Source organism: Nicotiana sylvestris, chromosome 5 (genome assembly GCF_000393655.2).
Source record: "Nicotiana sylvestris chromosome 5, ASM39365v2, whole genome shotgun sequence".
In the NCBI taxonomy this organism is placed as follows: domain Eukaryota; kingdom Viridiplantae; phylum Streptophyta; class Magnoliopsida; order Solanales; family Solanaceae; genus Nicotiana; species Nicotiana sylvestris.
In genome coordinates this window covers 20,300,238-20,323,052 of record NC_091061.1, presented here as the reverse complement: position 1 = coordinate 20,323,052, position 22,815 = coordinate 20,300,238, and the positions used below count along the sequence as shown (strand labels likewise).

The following is a 22,815-nucleotide window of genomic DNA, read 5'->3' as shown; positions in this document are numbered from 1 at the left end:
GGTAAAGCCCTGCATCAATGGACGAGCAATGACATTCTTAGTCTAACTCCTAACTGGCTAGTCTCACTCTATTGTGCTGTAGAAATATTCACAATTTTTCCCTAATCTACAACCTTAATGCTCGACCTCCATAATTCCCTGTCAAGGGCCATGTCCTCAGTAATCCTAAGTCGCGCCATGTCCTGTCTGATCACCTCTCCCCAATACTTCTTAGGTCGCTCTCTACTTCTCCGCGTGCCCACTACAGCTAGTCGCTCACACCTCCTCACCGGTGCATCAGTGCTCCTCCTTTGAATGTGCCCGAACCATCTGAGTCTTACAAGCATCACATAGTCCAAGCAAATGTGTATCATCTTTTTTTGACTGGTGAATGTATATCATTCTTTTCAATAAACACTGAATTAGGCAAAGGGGAAACTGTTTCTGTTGCTCTTATATTCGCTGCAAATGCATTACCTCCAATCGGTCACTTGTATTAGAAAGAAATTCAGAGATCATACCATCTAATAGACCGTCTAAAGCACTAAGATATCATCTATGGCTACAGATAGATGATGCTTCATTGTCTACTTCCTAAGTTGATCATCGTATCACAGTAAGTTAATTCTTAGTGTTAAAAATTCTTTTTTATCTATCTGCTGAAAATTTTATCTCTTCTATCTGGACTATATTATATTAAAAAAAGGACAGCCCAGTGCACTAAGCTCCCGCTATGCACGGGGTCCGGGGAAGGGTGGACCACAAGGGTCTATTGTACGCAACCTTAGCCTGCATTTCTGCAAGAGGCGATTTCCACGGTTCGAACCCGTGACCTCCTGGTCACCAGGCAGCAACATAGGTTAATATGTCATTTGAAGAAAACTTCAAACGTTTCAAAACTACATGGGAAAAAGCAGCGATTTGAGATTTTTTGCATTTTAAAGTGGCAAACAGAGTTGTTAATAGAAGAACCATAGTCAGAGTAAGAAGCAAATAGAAAAAATTGGAACATACATGATATACTTATTTTTCAGGATAGTTCTGCTGTCTACACACAAAAGGGAAACAAAAAGAAATTGAACAGATCGAAGTCGTAGTAACACTTGATAATCAGTTACTGTATTAACCACAATGGACAAAAATAATATAAAAGGAAATTAATGTACGAATAAAGTTAATACATTCGTATGACATACTCACAGAGATTTGCCCAGATAATTAAGGACCTACCATGACCCATCTCGCGCATGCACTCAGGAGTAGCACTTTACCTCAAGCTTGTCTTCTCCCGTCATATCTGCAACATATTCCTTAATCCTTATGGCTGAAACTTCAAGTTGGCGGCTGCCCAACAGTGAGATATACTTTAATGAAAAAGTATCACCAAAACTGTCCGGGATCTCCGTAAGATCAGTACAGTCTAGTATTTGTAATTCCTCAAGCACGGGAAAGGATTCCTCTCCATTAACCTTCCATTTAGAAAAAGACACCCTATCCAATGTCAGCGATTTGAGATTCTCGAAGGTGTCTTCTTCTTCCATGTTCCATTCTTTCCCCTGGATGATTGCTTCTTCTAGACTCAGGTTTTGAAGGTTGGGCAGTCTCGCAATTCTTGACAGTGAATTGGATGGCAGAGCAAAGCTCCCCAATACAAGTTTTTTCAAGCTTGAAGGGAAGTGAAAATCACACTGATGTATACATGGGCAAAAATATGCGTGAACTTCTTCAAGTTCATCAAGGATATCCAATCTTGGAAAACAAATCTGCTCTGCTGAACAAAGCCAGGGTTCCTCAATGGTGAATGTAAGGCTTCGAAGGTTGGGAAACCTTTTGAAAACATCCTCTCTGTTTCCCGAAGAGGAAACCATACAATATTCTCAAATTCTCTAACTTTAAGTCCTCTTCTAATACTGTTGATTCATCAGTATCCAAATCAAAGACCGAACAACTATCCATGCTCACATGTTGTAACTTTACAAGACTCCAAATACTAGGTGATAGTACCATGTTTGATCCCTGGTTATCCACCACAAGAGTTTCCAGATTCAAGAGGTTTGAAAATGACGGAGGAAGAGCTTTTGCCTTCATCTGAATTTTTAAGCACCTTAAATGAACAAGCATGCCTATTTCATTCAGCAAAGAATACGTCAATCTTATTTTGTGCAGCTCCAACCTTTTAAGAAGTCTCAAGTGTCTTAGGTGACAGTTGTAGGAAAGATGAGTGTGCTTCCCATCAGAAACCTTCAAAGAGAGGAGGCGTTTAACATAAGGATTTTTCTTTTCTGGATTGAACAGGACAAAATTTTCATCCAAATGAAAAAGAACGTCGGTCATAACGAATGATCATTGCACGTGGCACCCGTTCTGAAGGAGGAGACGGAGCACTTGAACTTATGAAATCAAACAGCTGTTCCTCTCTAGCTTTTATTAAACAAAAATCATGCACAAGATCATGAATTCGGCAACTCGATGCCCTAGCTCTCTCATCGGAAACTATTACCAAGCTACTGGAAATTAACGCATCCAAATAAACCTCCACTACTTCTTCCACACTTTTCATCTCAATCTGTTCCAATAGTCCTTCAGCACTCCATAAATCTTTCAATTCAGATATTTCAATATATTCATCCTTTGGATAGCTTGCAAGGTAAAGCAGGCACGGCTTTAAGTGATCTGATAAATGGTCATAACTAAATTGTATAACCTTCATGAATTCAAAATAGTCTAATAAAATGGAATTCAAACTGTTTAGAACTTCACACCACAAAGCCTTGTTCTTTTCTTCCGTTGCAATTACTCCACCAATCAGATGAAGTACCAACGGATGCCCGTTACATTTTTTGGTTATTTCATATCCAACATCCAATAGTTCATCAGGGCAAATTTCTTCTCCGAATACCTTTCTCTGTAATAATTCCCAACTTTCTTCTAGATTTAGCAATTCAAGCCAAAGAGGATCACTGTAGTGTTGTCCATAAAAAGCCACTTTCTTCATTCGACTTGTTAAAATAACTCTGCTTCCTTTCATAAATTCAGGGAAATGTCTTGTTAATTCATCCCATGCTGTAGTATCCCACTAGTCATCCAAGACAATTAGGTACCTCCTTCTATATAGCTCTCTTTGAAGCTTATCACCAACAACAAAATCCTCACTGAATTTTGCATCTGAACAACAAAATCTCTTGGTCGACTGTGCACCATGCATGAACATCGAAATGATTAGCAATAGACTTATTATTATATACTCTGTAAGCCAAAGTAGTTTTTCCAACCCCTGCCATGCCAATGATCGAAATGACATCTAGTGTTGCTGGTGCACTAGTGAGCTTCCTTATTATCCAATTTGTCTCATCCTCAAACCCAATCTGAACTAGCTTGTTGGGAGAGTTTACGACAATAAGACCCTTGTTCTTTTGGATCTTCTTTGATACCTCTTCTTTGATAAGCTTGATCTTTTCTATGTTACCCGGAAGTGAGAAGATAAGTTGCAAGAGACCGTGATCTCTGACAATAATTGAATTAATGGCATGTTCTGCCTCATATGCCACATCTAGAATACGAGTCCAGAGATCTCTGTTCAATTCTTGCTCAACATTCGTGAAGAACGGTCTTATGAATTCTAGGTCTTTCTTTCAGCAGTCCAATTTCTTTCTTTATTAAAACAACCGAATATGCATTGGAATTGAGCAAGTCATTTAAGCTTTTGAGTAGAAGAGTCATGAAGAGTGGTCCGTCACTCATGGGGAAGCTTAGTTGAGATGAGTCTTCGGGGGCTTTCTGGAAAACATGCTTGAGATCTTCCTTCAGTAGTTTAATACTCTCCAGCAAGTCTAGACTGCCACAGTTTGTTTCACTGGTATTCACTTCACCCCTTGATTTCTCTTCTAAGTTGCAAACAAGAATGGATACCTCCCTGGTAAGTGCTCCAATACGTGTCAAGAGATCGAACAATTTGTCGTGATGAATAAAGTCCTTGGGCATATCTGTGAGAATAATCAATAGCAACTCTATCACGACATGAACGTTTCGAGCTGAAGTGCCAGCAGTAAGAACAGCTACCATGTGCTCTTGCAGATGAATCAAATATTCTCTAAGAATGTATGGAGAGGCTCCTAGGAGCTCCTTAAAGAAGTGTCCAACTTCTGTTGACTTTGAATTTGTAAAATTTGTAGAACATATATGCATAACTTCCAGTTCAACAGGAATAATCTTCACAAGTAGATCAACTAGCTTGAAATTGAGTTGAGGGACACTAAGTTGATCAGTCAAAAGGACAAAACAGAAGTGTCCTACTCTCTCAGCCATAAGTTGAAATTGAGGTAAGACGTATTCAATTGTCTCATGCTCAATGCAACCATTTACTTTTAACCCAAGGAAATCTCTTATATTGTTGCACACATTTTGAATTATCTCGTATTTTGTCTTCAACTCCGCACAGTGCTTGGGAAGATCACAGAGATTCAAGAGGAGCGATTCCAAAAGTTCAACCAACTGCTCCTCAGTCATGGTGACCCTTGATTTAGAATGATGTGGTGAGCTGATACAACTTTTGATATTTTCCAGGACGCGAGGAACGACATGATCCATGTCATATTTAACCAGCAAGTTATCTCCACTTTCATAGAAAACTGACCGAACCAGATCATCGACCCGTTGTACTTTGCGAGACATTTTCGCATTGAAACCATCCAAATTGGAACAAGAAAGCTGAAGAAATGTTGACATAAATGTCAGCTCCAATTTCAGCTTTTCAATTTGATACATGTCAAGAACAATTTGATCTCGTCCATTCTTTAACCTCTCTATGAAATCCAGAAGATTGAAAATGTCCTTGCGAAGTACATAAGATGAGACCTATCAAAAGACCAAATGTATTAATTTAATATCAAATTTTCAAAGCTGCAAATTTGTCTGACAAATTTTACTATGCATTGTAGACTGGCAACTAACATAGTTGTAGAGGGCTTTGCTTCAAAATACAAAGCAAGCGTTAAAGAAAAAAACGAGTATTTCCAATAACCATACATTGAAACACTTTTACCTTTTTAATGATTTAGTAAATAATCTCAATAACCATTTTCTGGAAGAAGAGATGAATAAAGGTAACTTTCAAACATACATATAAAACAACCTCTTGCATATTTAACCGAGGATCAAGAAGCTTTATATGTTCAGGTGCACAATTAAAACATGCCTTTGTTCGAATGTCTAAATGAAATATACTGGCAAATTTAAGGGTCTTTTGACGTATTTCCGCCTTCTCTTGAGGATTATATGAATAATCATCCAAGCCAATATTGGTTTTAATACGTATAGGTATTGTATGACATACCGATGAGTTGTTTCCTTCCCCTTTCTCTGTTTCTCCTTCATTTTGTTTTCCTCTTTCCATTTATGTAATTCTCACTAGTCAAGCCAAAGTATCTTTCCTTTTCCTTCCTTTCAAATTTTCAAGTCTGATGTACAAAAAGTACACAAACCTTTATTAGGAGAAGTAGAAAAAAAAAACACAAGAACATGAAGGAAAAAGCATAAAGTATATACAGCCAGATCTACTTATCCTTATATAACAACCATTCACTATAAAAACCATATTTTTCTCATAACCGATTTTTATATTATGTCATAATGTATGTCGTCTAAAACACTACTTCACTATAGCAGCCAAAAAATATCGGAACAAACGAGACTGGTATAGAGAGTTTGACTTGTAGCACGAAACAATTCACCGCAGATATAGCCAGACTTCTCAAACAAAACAAAAAAAAAAGTGGAATGACCATAGTACTCCCAGCCCAGTTACAAAAATATTACTTTTTCATCTATTTTAACACAAAAAGATTTTCCTCTTGATGTACTAAGATAATAAATTATTCATGCAGTTTTTTGCAACACTCCTCAAATTTATAAAAGTTTCAAGATAAGCTAATTATAGAACTGAATTATTATTATTACTATTATTTTATCTTGCCTATAGTGAAATATGTATATATATACATGTGTGTGTATATATATATACACTTAAATAATTGGATATACAATTAGGAAAAATATTAATAATTTTTAATATTATTAATTATTAAAAGTGGGTATTAGTAATTATTAGTTAAGAAAAAAAGAAGAAAAAAAAAGAAGTAAACTTAAAGCCCATAAAAGGGGCTATTGTCAACAAAAGGCTTAAAGCCTTATAATGAGAATGACGTATTTCTCGTTCAGATAGGCGAAACGGCATAAGCTTGTTTCGAACAAACAAAACAAGAAGAAAAAAAGAGGCGGAGAACACAGACGTTCGAAGCAGAGGCAACCTGAAATTGCTCGAAAATCCTAGGGTTCTTTACAAACCACTAATCCTTGAACTTGGGTATATAAAATTCCCTATTGATAATTATCCTACCGTGGTAATAGGTAGAAATTGAATAGTTAATTCCCTTCTTCCTCTATATCAACAATAAATTTCATATTTAGGTGTAGTACTTTAAAATTGATTAAAATGCACTGGTTGTTGTAGAATCGATTGTTTGACTGGTGTCAGTTGGACTGGGGCCTACGTATTGGCTCGAGAAGTTTTGAGGTGAGTTGATATAACCCTTTACTAAAGTGGTTTAACTTACAAAAGCACACATACAAGGTGTTTGATGAATTGCTTAAAAGAGTTTATCTTTATTTAATTAGAGCGAGTGAGTACCCATTAATTTAGAATTGTTCTAGCAAAAGTTTAGATGATCTATTATGCTATATGTGCTTAAATTTTCAGATTTTTGTGTTATTCTTATATGCTATTTTCATGTTGAAGATTATGAAGAAGAAAGAGTCTTTAGAAATATTTTTATATGTTTATTTCATTCTTATGCCATGCTTTACATTTAAGGGCACCAATATGAGCATGTACATAATGTTCTATAAAGAAAAGATTTAGACTTGAAAAAGTCACAAGGAAGAAGTTTTAGAAAGAAAAGATTTTTGGGGAGTATCCGTTATTCTGAGAAGGGGTCATCGTCCAGGCCGAGGGTCCTGACCAAGGCGTTGACTTCCTGAAACTACTTGTGCCAAAGTAGGGAGCACACGAGCCGATGGTCTCGTTGCTGAGAATTTACTTAGCCATGCTAAGGTATGATACATGAGCGCTGAGAACCATGAAGCGAGTGGCACCTCGTGGATTGGACCTATTCGATCAGGTTGGGATCGAACCCGTGCCGATCACACGGTGACTGAGACAGAATTAAGTCAGGATAGTTGGAACTCCCAAAGTATAAAGTGAAGTAATTTTTTGTAAAGAAAGAAAAAGAAAAGAATTTCTTTTAGAATATTCGTAAATTGCTATTATGCAATTATTTTAGAATTATTCTTATAAGCTTTATGTTTTACATGCATTTAGAACATTTGCTCGTAATGTATATGTTATTAAAGTTTCTCCTCCTGTTGTTGGGGCTCACTGAGTACAATAGATGGTACTGACGTTCTCTTTTGGGAACCTACGTTGGTCTGCGGTACAACGTAGGAACCGGATTTGCAGGCGAGCAGGTTACGAGTTAGGACTTCCTTCCCTTCCAGTGATATTGGTAAGCTCCGCTTTTGTTCGTGGAGTATTCTTAGCGTCATTTTCATTTAGCTATTTCTTTGTTTATCTAGAGAACTGACCAGGAAATCTCATGTCCTGAGCAGTGCGTCAGTTTATCAGTAGAGGCTTCATAGACATAGTCATTGGGTTGAGATTCATATGTTATTTTATAATAACTTTAGCAATAATTCAGTAGTTACTATGAATAAAGTTTTGGAGTTGATTTATTTAAATATTTGAATTAATCAAGAGTATTTGGTTAGAGTATTGCTTTGTTGCATATAAAGTGTGGAGCTATAATAGGTTGAATAAGCAGAGATGGTTCGCTCGATCAGGTTTAGTGATCGAGTGCCGGTCTCGGCTTGTTTAGAAAATGGGTCGTGACATTTTTGATCCTTGAAACATTGATCAAGGTCAAACATCTAATGGTGTGTAATAAGCAATTATTTTGATAAACAATAATTTTAGATGCAGTTAGTCTAAAACACCAGAAATGTCAATCTTATTTAGGCTGAAATGAGTTGGGTCAAGATGACTAAGTTCAACAAATGGGCGGATCAATCACCAGACCAACCTTGGGCGGGTTAGAGTATTTTTTACCATGACTTTTCCAACACAGCTAAATCTGTTGTTGATTTGAGATGCCAGTGTGCTAGTATATGATTAATTGATCAATAAAAGAAAGAAGAATCTTTGTTACAGTATATCTTTGAGTCGGAAAACAAAAACCCTCGTAAATTTCAAATAGAGAACAACAGAAATTAAATAAGAGATGTTCAACATAACCATACCTTTAAGTTCAGCAAACCAAGATTAAGTTGTTAGAAACACTTGCTTGCTTGAGAAATAATTGAAAAAAGAAAGATTTGTGAGAGATTTTAGTTGAAGTAATTGGCTAAGGACAATTTGAAAGGCCACCAATAGAAAGAAGAATCATATACAGATTGATAATTCCATGATTAACATACAAGTCAATGACTAATGAATTGAAGTCTTTTTTAAAGCTAATTCAAACGGGTTCGAAGTGTAGTTTGGTGGAATGGTAAAGTTGCTCACTGATGCTTGTATATTAGATTAGGTTGCCCGTTTGGCGGGGTATATAAGAATAGTGCGGAATAAGTTGTATTAGTAATGCATGGATTAGTAATGTATGTGTTAGTAAGAATAGTGCGGAATAAGGTGTATTAGTAATGCAAGCATTAGTTATGCATATATTATTTCTTATTTAATGTTTGGTGTGGTGTATTAAAATTATAATGCATTGCATAATTTTTAAGAAAAATAGTTGTTTACAAAAATACCCTCCATATTCTCTAGTTTTAAGGGACTTTAAGGATAATTTTGTCTTTAACCATACTAATGCATGCATTAATAGCTTTGATATTACTAATGTCATGGTTTTCTATGCATTACTTATACATAGGATAATACCAAGTATAATGTATAATTAATACAAATATTAATTACACACAGGTTGAAAAAATGTACCAAACAAAGTATTAATAATGCATAAAGCTGATGTTTGTATTATTTTTTCTAATATCTCCTACCAAACTAATGATACAGCTTCCTCAAAACTTGGGTAAAAACAAAATGTTTCGTGCACCAAATAATCTTTTTTCCAATAATAGGCAAAAACATTGGAGATATAGGTTGTGTTTGGTATGAAGAAAAATATTTTCTATTTTTCAATTTTCCCACGTTTGTTTGGCTTAAATGTTTTGAAAAATATTTTCCTCATGAACTCATTTTTCTTCAATTGGAGGAAAATATTTTCCCTACAAAGAGAAGGAAAAAAATTTCTCAACCTTCCCCACTCTATTCCCCATCCACACCCCACCAACCCCACCCCAACCCTCTCCCTCCCTAACCCCCCACCCTCGCTCCTTACCCCACCCTAAATAAAAATGTTATTAATAGTACTTTTTTTTCATGTTATAGATAGATTTTTTTTTCATTTCAACAAATGAGTATTTTCTTTTTATGATATAAAAAAGTATTTTTTTTCACTTTAACAAAACAAAAATGTACTTCCTTTTCATAATGTAGAAATGGTATTTTCTTTTATTTCAATAAGTGATTACTTTATTTTCATGTTGGAGAAAAAGTACTTTCTTTTTCAACCAAAAAAGAGTATTTTCTTTATAGTTGTGGAGTATTTGTGTGAATTTTTATAAGAATAATTAAATTGTTGAAGAAAATAGAGTCCTGAAAAAGTTGAGTATTTGGGGAGAGGGGTGGGAGAGAGGACTTGGAGAAAGGGGGTGAGGAGAGTAGCATAAAAAATACTTTCCACTCTCTAACCAAATACTAGAAAATATTTTGCGGAAAAAGTTTTCCACTCACCAACCAAACAAGGGAAAATAAGTGATAAAACCACTCATTTTCATGAAAAAATTTTCTATGGAAAATATTTTCCTTCATACCAAAACTTTTATACATCCTTGTGCCATAGATCACATGATAGTTCCAACATAATATTGTTGAGCTAGAGTGTCGGCTAGGGGTTTGGTCAAACCCATTAGCTTTCACTTAAATTATATATTTATCTTAAAAATCCATGAAATATGTATATATTTTTAATTTAAAACCTAATAACTTAGAATAACTAGAATACTGAACCCATAAACTTCAAATCTTGGCTCTGCCTCTATCAATCCAAGTCGAACCCTATCGCAACATTTCTGATTCCTATTTAGTATTTACAATGTCAAGTGCCCGAACTTTGCATTCCTGCTTGATTTGGCTGATGACACTTCAATTTAGTATTTATGCAACCAACTTGTTATTTAATTTCACTGTTGTATATGGATATCACACAATACAAGATAGAAGGGGTTTATGAGAGAGACTCACAGAGCTAGAAGAAGGACGACAGAGCCCATGGCTAGTAATGGGTGATTTCAACACTATATTGTATGCTGAGGATAGACACTTTGGGGATCCTGTACAAGAAGCAGAAGTTAGAGATTTTAGAGAATTTTTGTTTGACACTAGTATGACTGAGTTACAATACACTGGTAGGGACTATACTTGTGACAAACAACAATGTGTATAGTTGGATTGATAGAGCTATAGTGAATGCAGAATGGATTAACTTATGGCCAACTTAAAAAATTATAGTGATGGAGCCTTTCTTTTCAGATCATTCCCTTTTAAAACGTACTACTGAAGGGCGGCAGGCGAAGTGTAGGAAATATTGGGTCCACCCATAAGGGGTGCTCTAAGGCCCAATAGGGTTATTAGTTAACCCTAATATTTCCTATATAAGTACACTTAGTGTGTACCCTAAAGATACTACTCTAAGCAGTATTTTTCCTATGCATTCTCTATCAATCAAACTAGGGTTTAGACTGTGGAATTGGAGGTTGCTCCAACACACCGCCGACCAGTAATTCCAGCCACGATTCATCCGTTTTCGCTTCCGCTTCATGAAGAACAAGTAGGTTCTCGTTTTACGATTTACGCGCTATCTAATGTGCTTAGATTATCGCGTGTTCCTTCAGGAAGGGTGCTAGGCCATTCCAATTTTTCAATTGCCTAGCAACTCTCATCAAGACTTGTTACCATTAATCAAGGATTGCTGGGATAGTATTGGTACAAATGTGTGTATGAGGCAGATATGGTATAAGCTCAAGGAGGTGAAGCAAGATATGAAGAAGTTGAATAGGACAATATACGTGGATAGACATGAAGCTAGAAGAAATAAGAAAAAATCTCGAGGTGGTACAATAACAAATGGGAACTCAGCTGTTACACGCCAACTTAATAGAAGAAGGAGTTGAGATCACAGTTAGAGAAATGGGGAGCAATTGAGGAGAGTATATACAAGCAGAAATCTAGAATCAAATGGCTTGTGTTAGGAGATTCTAAGTTCTAACTCTACTTTTTCTTTGTTAACATGAAGAACATGTGTAGGCAAAACTCCATTAGGAATTTACAGTCACTTCAAGAGGGATTGCTACATACTGAAGCTGATATAAAGGATGAAACGGTGGTTTTTATAGGAGTCTTCTGGGCACACCATAATTAATCCTACAGTTATTCAAGATGGGGTTGTACTTAACAGAAATCAGCAGAAACAATTAATTAGTCCGATTAGTAGTGAGGAAGTAGTTCAAGCACTTAACAGTATTGATGATACTAAGGCCCCGAGTGTGACGGTCTTAATGCATATTTCTTCACGGAAGCCTGGCCAATTGTAGGTGATGAAGTTACACAGGTTGTGCTACACTTCTTTTGATACAAATGAGATATTTAAGTCCATAAATTGCATGTCAGCGACATTAATTTCCAAGGTCAAGAACTTCAATTGTCAAGGACTTTAGACTTATATCTTGCTGCACAACAACATATAAAATCATCTCTAACATCCTAACCAGTAGACTACATGGAGTTATGGATGCTCTTGTTGATAAGTGTCAGTCAGCTTTTGTCCTAAGGATAGTCATTACAACCAACATTATTATGGGGCATGAACTAGTTAGGAATATGGAAGAAAGGGTTTATCACCTAAATGTATGATGAAGCTAGACATGCAAAAGGCATATGATTTCTTGGAGTGGATGTTCATAGAACAAATACTTATTGGGTTGGCCTGTTCTGATAGATTTGTTAAATGGATCATAAGTTGCTTGAAGACATTGTCTTACTCTATTCTTGTTAATTGGAGGTTGATTACACCATTTGATTCCAAGAAGAGCCTGAGGCAAGGGGATTCACTATCCCCTTCTTGATGGAATATTTAACTAGAGATTTGAAGACCCTAAGACAAAAATCGGATTTTAACATCCACCCTAAATGTAGTCAAATACAGATAGTGCAATTGGGCTTTGCTGATGGCCTTCTGATATTTTGTAGGGGTGATGTGATATCAGCCAAAATGATGTATGATTGTTTCCAGCAGTTTTCATTGGCTTCATAATTGATACTCCAGTTAATAAGGCCAAAAGCTCAATCTTCTTTGGAGGGGTGCCCAAGGATATTCAAATAGAGATTCTTAGCTTGCGAGGCTTTCCTAGAGGAGCACTTCTGGTCAAATAATAGGGTTAAGTTCAAAAAGATTGACATTAATGCAACGTTAGCCTTTGCTTGACAAGATGGTTGGAAGCAGGGGCGGACCCACGTGTTACTAACTGGGTTCAGTTGAACCCGCTTCATCGAAAAATAGTACGATGTTCATCGGCAATTTACGTTTAAAATAGGGAAAATGCGTATATAGGAATATATTTGAACCCACTTGATGCGAATGTGACATCTGTAAACATGGTCATGCGGGTTCAATGCTAGCGACTTGAAGCGAGGTCGTGTGTTCGAGTCACAATTACCCGTGTTCATTTTGTAAATTTTCCCTTTCTGTTTGTTTTGGGACATAGAATGTGCAATGGTAGGCCTTGTGAGCGTGTCTAAGAGCCCGTTTGGATGGGCTTGTTGTAAGTGACTTTTAAGCCAAAAGTCATAAGTTAGGAATTCTAGCTTTTGACTTATTTTTATCATTTTAGCTTAAAAACAAGTGCTTAAAAGCACTTTTTTACTTTATCCAAACACTACAAAATGACTTAAAAGATATTTTGGCTTAAAAGCACTTAAAATAAGCCAATCCAAACGGGCTCTAACAATAACCACAACTTACTTGTAAAATTATTATTCCAATTACTTCTATTTTGTCTTTTCTCTATGTTACTTCATATTTTTAACTTAATTCAATAGAAATCAACTTTGTTTTACTTTAAAAAAATTAAACCTTTCTACAAAGTGATAATTCATAAACTTTGCTAAATCATGCAAGAATATTTGATGAAATTATTTATAATTTGTTAGTTTATGTTGAAATTTTTGTTTGTTTTATATTAAAAATTTTGGTTTAATGTATTAGCCTCTTTCTTTAATTATTGGCTTTAATTTTGTTAAGATTGTAACTCTTTTTTATTGTCCTCTATCCGTAAAATAATACCTTCTTGGTTACAGAAACAAAAGGATTTAATATTCTGTGGAGTTAATAAATTTTTTTAATTGGTTAAATGACTTTCTTATTAAAGTTTAACAAAAATTTTAAAAAGTAAAATCTATTAAATTAAATAGATAAGAGTGTTTGGTGAAAAAAAGATAAATTGTACAAATTATTAGGAGGAAATAGTTTTCGTACTTTAAAAATGCCAAAATTTGTAAATATAGTGTGCGCTCACTTTTATATGACTTAATTTTAACATCACACTATAAAGAAAAGAGGCAAAAAAGAAGAAAAATAACAAAGATACAACCAAATTCTGTTCGGCATGTTCGACGCCGCTTATACTATTAATTCACGTTATCTTAGATTGAACCCGCTTGTGTAAAATTCTGGGTCCGCCACTGGTTGGAAGGATACCAATTTATGGATCTAAAAGATATAATTGAAAATGCGGAATTATAAATAACAAGCTAAGAAAACTTACTTCTTATTTGAACATTGAAAACATACAGAACGGGTTTTTTACAGAGAAGAAAAGAAAGGGAAAACATAAGAAGAGAGAAATGGGCGATTTCGGTCTCTCTCTATGTTACAATTTGAAAGTCTTATATAGACTTCGAGGAAAAGATTAAGTTGATCTCAATCGTTCATAATCAACGGTCATCTTTAAAGATTCCTTTTGGCTTTTGCTTTTTTTTTAAGAGGCAGGTGTCTTTGTCTTCCTTTTCGAAGGGGCAAATGTCATTGTCTTCTTTTCTCTCCGAGGCAAATGTCATTATCTTCTTTTCCGAAGGGGCAAATGTCGTTGTCTTCTTTTCCGAAGAGTCAAGTGTCATTGTCTTCCTTTTCTGAAAGGGTAAGAAACTGTTTATCTGCTAGAGTGGGCATAGGTTTGGGCTATCCCGTCTCAATCTTCCATATCTCCATTTTTTCTGCTTTCTGCAAAGGATGAACTTGAAACAGCTTCTAACATAGCTTGTACTTGCGTCGGGTCTGCTGACTCAATGTTTGCTAACATTCCGAGCAGTTTTTTCTTTAACTCATTCTGAGAGTTACTTGATTCTGTTCTGATTGGTTTGGATTTCTTGGCTGCAGTATATTTCAGGAATCCAACCTTTGATTTTAGGCGTTTTTACTAAGTATTTGATCCGTTCAATTTGTTCTATATCGAATGACCAATTAATAATAAAAGATATTCTTTTTGCAAAGTAATATTTGCATAATTTTATGTGATCTGGGAGAGAGGAGATTTCATTTTCTGTTTGGAAGCTCCTGGGCATCGTCTGCTCTGTTCCTTCAAATATTTTCCATCAGTCATAAAACCATCTGGGTAGGATTGATTTTTGGGCTTGTTCGCTATATTTGACAACCAGGTGTGTGTTTTTGGACGTAGGTATAGGAAGTTAAACCAAACATCCATATAGTCTTTGAAATTATAGGTTTGGCGGCCTATATTGGACTGATAACACAATCGGAGTGTGTAGGTGATCCATTCCCCATTCAAACGGGCTTATTACCCTATTGATGGTAATTATTGAGATTCTAATACTAGTTGGGCCTTTATCGTCGTAAAGAGTGTGTTCGAATGTAACAGATCTTGTATCTGTTAAGATTAACTCATAATACCTCCTTGTTTTTAGAGGGTCACTGGTGTCAACGTAATTCCTGTCTGTGTAACAGGGTCTGATGAGGTCCGCAAGGTCATAATTCTCAGTCTTTGTCTAGGGCCAAAACCTTAACTGGTTCTTTTGCAATTAATTCGAATGTCTCCTTTTCTGAGGAAACATGTCCCTTTTCTTCTGCTTTAACCGGTGTGTGAGGGTTAACTGCTTGGGCGAAGGACTATGGGACCTTCATTGCATAGTCGATACTAGTCAGTACCTTTCCTGCTTGGCTTGTTGAGGCTTTCGAAGAAGCCTGTTGAAACGGACCATCCTTTTTGGGAATGGATCCGAGCACTGTCATAGTAGTAGGCTTGTTTGTACTGGGTACTCTCGGAGAGGTAACCATAATATTTAGCGGTGGCCTTACGGTTGGTAATAATGGAAATTCTGCTAGGGCAGAATATCTATTCTCTCTTTTGGGAGAGGCCCTGAACGGACCCTTCTGGTTTGGTCTCATTTTTCCCCTGTAGAAATTCTCTAGTTAGAAAATCGGGTAAAGAGTTATTTTCTCCTTTTACAAATTCGATTCAAAATCGAAGCTGGATAATAGTGCTTGCCATCTGGCAAAAATTTGTTTTGAAATAAGATTTTTAACATCCTTTTGCAAAATCTTTTTAGCTGATTTACAGTCAACTCTTAATAAAAATTCTTTGTTTATTAAATCATCTTGAAATTTTGTAATACATAGTACTATAGATAAAATTTCCTTTTTAACTGTACTATAATTCCTTTGAGCTGGATTTGAGATATCAGAAGTGAAACGAACTAATTGTTCGGGAGACTTTAAAGAAATTTGTTGTTTAAGAATTCCACCGTACGGGCTAAAGGACATACTATTTTGTAAATCCGCTGATTATCCCACCAATTTATCTCAGCGGGTTTAAATAATAATAATATTTATTATTATGAGTTAATCTTAACAGATACAAGATCTGTTACATTCGAACACACTCTTTACGACGATAAAGGCCCAACTAGTATTAGAATCTCAATAATTACCATCAATAGGGTAATAAGCCCGTTTGAATGGGGAATGGATCACCTACACACTCCGATTGTGTTATCAGTCCAATATAGGCCGCCAAACCTATAATTTCAAAGACTATATGGATGCTTGGTTTAACTTCCTATACCTACGTCCAAAAACACACACCTGGTTGTCAAATATAGCGAACAAGCCCAAAAATCAATCCTACCCAGATGGTTTTATGACTGATGGAAAATATTTGGAGGAACAGAGCAGACGATGCCCAGGAGCTTCCAAACAGAAAATGAAATCTCCTCTCTCCCAGATCACATAAAATTATGCAAATATTACTTTGCAAAAAGAATATCTTTTATTATTAATTGGTCATTCGATATAGAACAAATTGAACGGATCAAATACTTAGTAAAAACGCCTAAAATCAAAGGTTGGATTCCTGAAATATACTGCAGCCAAGAAATCCAAACCAATCAGAACAGAATCAAGTAACTCTCAGAATGAGTTAAAGAAAAAACTGCTCGGAATGTTAGCAAACATTGAGTCAGCAGACCCGACGCAAGTACAAGCTATGTTAGAAGCTGTTTCAAGTTCATCCTTTGCAGAAAGCAGAAAAAATGGAGATATGGAAGATTGAGACGGGATAGCCCAAACCTATGCCCACTCTAGCAGATAAACAGTTTCTTACCCTTTCAGAAAAGGAAGACAATGACACTTGACTCTTCGGAAAAGAAGACAACGACATTTGCCCCTTCGGAAAAGAAGATAATGACATTTGCCTCGGAGAGAAAAGAAGACAATGACATTTGCCCCTTCGAAAAGGAAGACAAAGACACCTGCCTCTTAAAAAAAAAGCAAAAGCCAAAAGGAATCTTTAAAGATGACCGTTGATTATGAACGATTGAGATCAACTTAATCTTTTCCTCGAAGTCTATATAAGACTTTCAAATTGTAACATAGAGAGACAGATTGAAATCGCCCATTTCTCTCTTCTTATGTTTTCCCTCTCTTCTCTGTAAAAAATCCGTTCTATATGTTTTCAATGTTCAAAAAAGAAGTAAGTTTTCTTAACTTGTTATTTATAATTCCGCATTTTCAATTATATCTTTTAGATCCGTAAATTGTTCTCTCCGAGGCAAATGTCATTATCTTCTTTTCCAAAGAGGCAAATGTCGTTGTCTTCTTTTCCGAAGAGTCAAGTGTCATTGTCTTCCTTTTCTGAAAGGGTAAGAAACTGTTTATCTGCTAGAGTAAGCATAGGCTTGGGCTATCCCGTCTAAATCTTCCATATCTCTATTTTTTCTGCTTTTTGCAGAGGATGAACTTGAAACAACTTCTAACATAGCTTGTACTTGCGTCGGGTCTGCTGACTCAATGTTTGCTAACATTTCGAGCATTTTTTTCTTTAACTCATTCTGAGAGTTACTTGATTCTGTTCTGATTGGTTTGGATTTCTTGGCTTCTTTGATTTCAGGAATCCAACCTTTGACTTTAGGCGTTTTTACTAAGTATTTGATCCGTTCAATTTGTTCTATATCGAATGACCAATTAATAATAAAAGATATTCTTTTTGCAAAGTAATATTTGCATAATTTTATGTGATCTGGGAGAGAGGAGATTTCATTTTCTGTTTGGAAGCTCCTGGGCATCGTCTGCTCTGTTCCTTCAAATATTTTCCATCAGTCATAAAACCATCTGGGTAGGATTGATTTTTGGGCTTGTTCGCTATATTTGACAACCAGGTGTGTGTTTTTGGACGTAGGTATAGGAAGTTAAACCAAGCATCCATATAGTCTTTGAAATTATAGGTTTGGGGCTTATATTGGACTGATAACACAATCGGTGTGTGTAGGTGATCCATTCCCCATTCAAACGGGCTTATTACCCTATTGATGGTAATCCATTCCCCATTCAAAAGGGCTTATTACCCTATTGACGGTAAACTTTGAGATTCTAATACTAGTTGGGTCTTTATCGCTGTAAAGAGTGTTCGAATGTAACAGATCTTGTATCTGTTAAGATTAACTCATAATACCTCCTTGTTTTTAGAGGGTTACCGGTGTCAACGTAATTCCTGTCTGTGTAACAGGGTCTGATTAGGTTCGCAAGGTCATAATTCTCATACCCTTTGTCTAGGGCCAAAACCTTAGCTGGTTCTTTTGCAATTAATTCGAATGTCTCTTTTCTGAGGAAACAGGTCTTTTTTCTTCTGCTTTAACCGGTGTGTAGGGGTTAACTGCTTGGGCGAAGGATTATGGGACCTTCATTGCATAGTCGGCACTAGTCAGTACCTTTCCTGCTTGGCTTGTTGAGGCTTTCGAAGAAGCCTGTTGAAACAGACCATCCTTTTTGGGAATGGATCCGAGCACTGTCATGGTAGTAGGCTTGTTTGTAGTGGGTACTCTCGGAGGGGTAACCATTATATTTAGTGGTGGCCTTACGGTTGGTAATAACGGAAATTCTGCAAGGGCAGAATATCTATTCTCTCTTTTGGGAGAGGCCCTGAACGGACCCTTCTGGTTTGGACTCATTTTTCCCCTGTAGAAATTCTCTAGTTAGAAAATCGGGTAAAGAGTTATTTTCTCCTTTTACAAATTCGATTTCAAAATTGAAGCTGGATAATAGTGCTTGCCATCTGGCAAAAATTTGTTTTGAAATAGGATTTTTAACATCCTTTTGTAAAATCTCTTTAGCTGATTTACAGTCAACTCTTAATAAAAATTCTTTGTTTATTAAATCATTTTGAAATTTTGTAATACATAGTACTATAGATAAAATTTTCTTTTTAACTGTACTATAATTCCTTTGAGCTGGATTCCAGATATCAGAAGTGAAACGAACTAACTGTTTGGGAGACTTTAAAGAAATTCGTTGTTTAAGAATTCCACCATACCCTTAATCAGAAGCGTCGGTTTCTACTATCATAAACGCTTCAGGATTTGGAATACCTAGACATGGGAGTTTTTGAACAATGGACTTGATTTTCTTGACTGTATCAGTTTGTTCTAGACTCCAAGGGACTGGATTCTTCCTAAGGCGTTTGTAAAGCGGTTCGCAGATTTTTCTAATATTAGGAATAAAATCTGCTACATAATTGAGGCTTTCTAAGAAACTTTGTAGTTGTGTTTTGTCTATGATTTCATCGGGAAATTTGGATGAGAACTCAATGGCTCTACAGATTTGTTTGTAAGTACCCCGATAAAGGTCATGTCCTAAAAATCTAATAGTTGTTTGAAACAACTTGATTTTCTTAGCGCTGACTACTAGACCGTTGTGTTTTACTATCTTAAAGAAAGTATTGAGATGTTTAAAATGATAATCTATATCTTCTGAGGATATTAACACATCGTTAATATAAACTATTGACATATTACTGTAGGGATTAAATATATTGTTCATTATGTTTTGAAATTCAGATGAGGCATTTTTTAACCCAAACGACATTGCATTCCATTCGTATTGTCCAAATGGGACACTGAAGGCAATTTTTATATTTATCTTTTTCAGTAATTTGTATTTGCCAGAAACCTGATTTCATATCAAATTTACTATAAATATTAGCTTTGTAAGTCCTTTTTAATAAATCTCTTTTATTAGATATCGGGTACCTAATCCATTGTAACACTTTATTTAAAGGTTTGTAATTAATAACTAGTCTAGGAGCTCCTCTTTTCTTTCTCTGCGTTATTGTTAACGTAGAAGGCTGCACAGCTCCACGGTGACTTAGAAGGTCTAATAATCTTCTTTTGGAGAAGATCATTTATTTCCTTTTTACAGACTTCCATTAAGTCATAATTCATTTGAATAGGTCTTGCCTTAGTAGGTATAGCCTGTTCGTTAATTCTTTAATATAAGGCAGGTTAACTATGTGCCTTTTTTGTTCCCAAAAGGTTGTAGGTAAATCGGAACAAACTTCTAGTTCGAGTTTTTGTTGAAACTGTTTAATCTTATCTTCTACCTCCGGGGTTTTTAAAGTTTGTTCTATTTTATGAACTTTAATATCATTTTTTAAGTAATTAACTTGCTTAGTGAGCAAATTTATCTTAAAGATTGTTTGTGATTTAATATAATCACTTTCTTCTTTAGAGATAGAATTTAGGTAAGGAAATCTTATTTCTTTTCCTAATACTGTGGTACAAAGTGCACTTAAGTCATCGTAATGTGGCTTTATTTGAGCCAGGAAAGGAATTCCGAGAATTATTTCTTCACTTGTATCTCTTGTTATTACAAAATCATTAATAAAGCATATTCCGTCGTTACAGATATGTGCTTTTGATAATTTGTAATTTATTTTTAATAGTTCTCCTATGACAGAGTATAATTTTTGTGTACTTTTTTCTAAGTACTTTAATAGCATTATTCCTTCCATTATGCAGTTCTTATCTGCACCTGAGTCTAATAATGCTAATTTAGTAAAGGTCATATCCTGGACCTTTAATGTTATAGGAAGATGATAACTTTTAGCTTTTACTTTAGTGAGTTTAACTAGTGCGGCTGAACCACCTTCAGATTCTTTGATAACTAAATCATTATCGTTTAATTTTGAAGTGTTACCTTCTTCTTTTTCTACATCTTCATCTTCTTCTTTTGAGAAGAATTCGCTATTAATTGCTTTTCCTTTATCAACTTGAGATAATATTCTATCAGTAATATTTTCTATTTCAATTTTATTAAGTCGAAGCTCAATATCTTTTAATTATTCTTTTACTAATTTAAGTTCAGTTTGAAGATGTTGGATAGTAGTAGGTTCTTCTGCTTTTACAGAAAATCTATTCATTACTTTCTTCATGTCAAAAGGTTCTATCTGCGGTCGATTTTCCTTTTGTTTAATGATAATGTTTTTTATAATTCAATTAAATATTTTCTTTTTAATTCATCATCTATGTGCTCAATAATGTCGAATAAGACTTCCTTGGAGTCTTCTGTAATTACTCTGAGGGAATTTTGACTACATACGCAGATTGCGCTAGTACAGTTACAGCTATCTTCTATTGAGTTGTTGTTGTCTGAGTCATATGCGACATTGATTAATTCATTGTCGCTGTCAGAGTAACTATCTGTGGATGCTGATGAAATGTTATCATTATCTTCTAGAATTGCGTAAAGCTTTTCTTTAATATTTTCATCTAATTCAAGAGTGTTAACTTTACTCTTTTTCTTTTTAGTAACTTTGCACTCACTGGCTCTGTGTCCTATTTTTCCACAAGACCAACATTTGTCTCCATAATCCCTTTTAGATTTTCTTTTAAACCTTTTCCTTTATAAGTTCCCTCTTCTTTCTTTTCTTTACGCTTATGGCATTTTTTAGGTTTATCAGAAGATCTATGTTTCTTTGACGCTCTTTTTGATGGAGCGGCTATTGATTTATAACCGAAATCTTGGCAAAAACTACCAAGTTCCTTTTTAGATTGTAATCTATCTTTTTTAATAAGACTTTTAAGTTTTAGGTCAGTACATAAGTCTAGACCTGTAACATTAATAAAACTTATTAAATCTTCATACGTAAGATTGTCATATGGGATTTGACCATTAAATCTATCTTTAATTTTAGTTCTTACCATTTCGGCAAATAATCTGGGTAATCCGCTAATAAATATTTCTTTCCAGAAAGGTTTACCGCAATCTTCTCTGACCATTACTTTTTCTATGAACATATCTTTATACCACCTAAAATATGTTAATTTTGGGCAGTTAAGATTATTGAGAAGTTCAAGACTTCTATCTTGAAATAGTTTTGGTTCACCAATAAAATGTTTGGCTATACAGTAGATTAGAGTTGCAGTACCATCTTCTCTAGATTCTTGTTCTGCTACTTGCGTATTATTTTCAGTTTTTACTACAGTCATTACTGTTGTGGCATTTAGGATTTGATTCCTATTTTCTTCGGAGAGATAATTATCCCACCAATTTTTTAATATACCAGTAAAGCCTGACACTATTAAGGTTGTTGCGTGTTTGTCTGGCGCATTTTTTATTTTGTAGGCGGTTACCGAAATTCCTATTTCGTGGAGCTTTTTGTAAATTTGGCTTTCAGCTAAACCATCAATATTCCATTCTGAAATTCCAGTTCCATCATGACTGAAATGGGATAGATAGATATCTTCTTCGAATTGAACATCTGGAAATGATGCTCTTTTGTAATAATTCTTTTTATTAGAATGTCTGGGATCATTCATGATTCTACTTATTTCAGGATTAGTAATAGAGATGGTTTTTAGAGTAACTAAAGGTTTTATTTTATTTATAGAATCTACAAGCTCTTTAGAGGCCTTTTCTATCATTTTTAGTTTAGTTTCTTTATCAGGGAAGTTTTCTTCCTTTATCAGAGTTTCATATTTATAATTTAATGAAGCTAACTGTGTTTGTAATTTATAGAGTTCAATGGTTTTATCTTTGCTAGTACTAGCTTGTTTCGTATTAGGCTTTGAGATACTTAATTTTGTTTTAAGTTGTTCTTCTATTTTTTCTAGAAGTTCATTCGTAAAATCGAATTTTTCTCTTAATTGTGGAAATTTTTCTTTAGAAAATTCAGGGATTTTGATAGTAGGATGTGTTTCAATAGTAGGTGCTACTATCGTTTTAGTAGAAGTTCCTATTTTGTTAGTATCTTTTAACTGATTAGATACAACATGTAAAAGGTTATATGTATAGTTATTTTGGACTATTATTTTGTTTAGATCTT

The 22,815-nt window shown here is 35.1% G+C and overlaps 1 pseudogene; it reads right to left on the bottom strand.

Moving 5' to 3' along the window:
- Positions 1–973: 973 nt before the first annotated feature.
- The window catches only part of LOC104244352 (putative late blight resistance protein homolog R1A-3), a 28,191-nt pseudogene continuing 6,349 nt past the window's right edge, over positions 974–22,815 (bottom strand).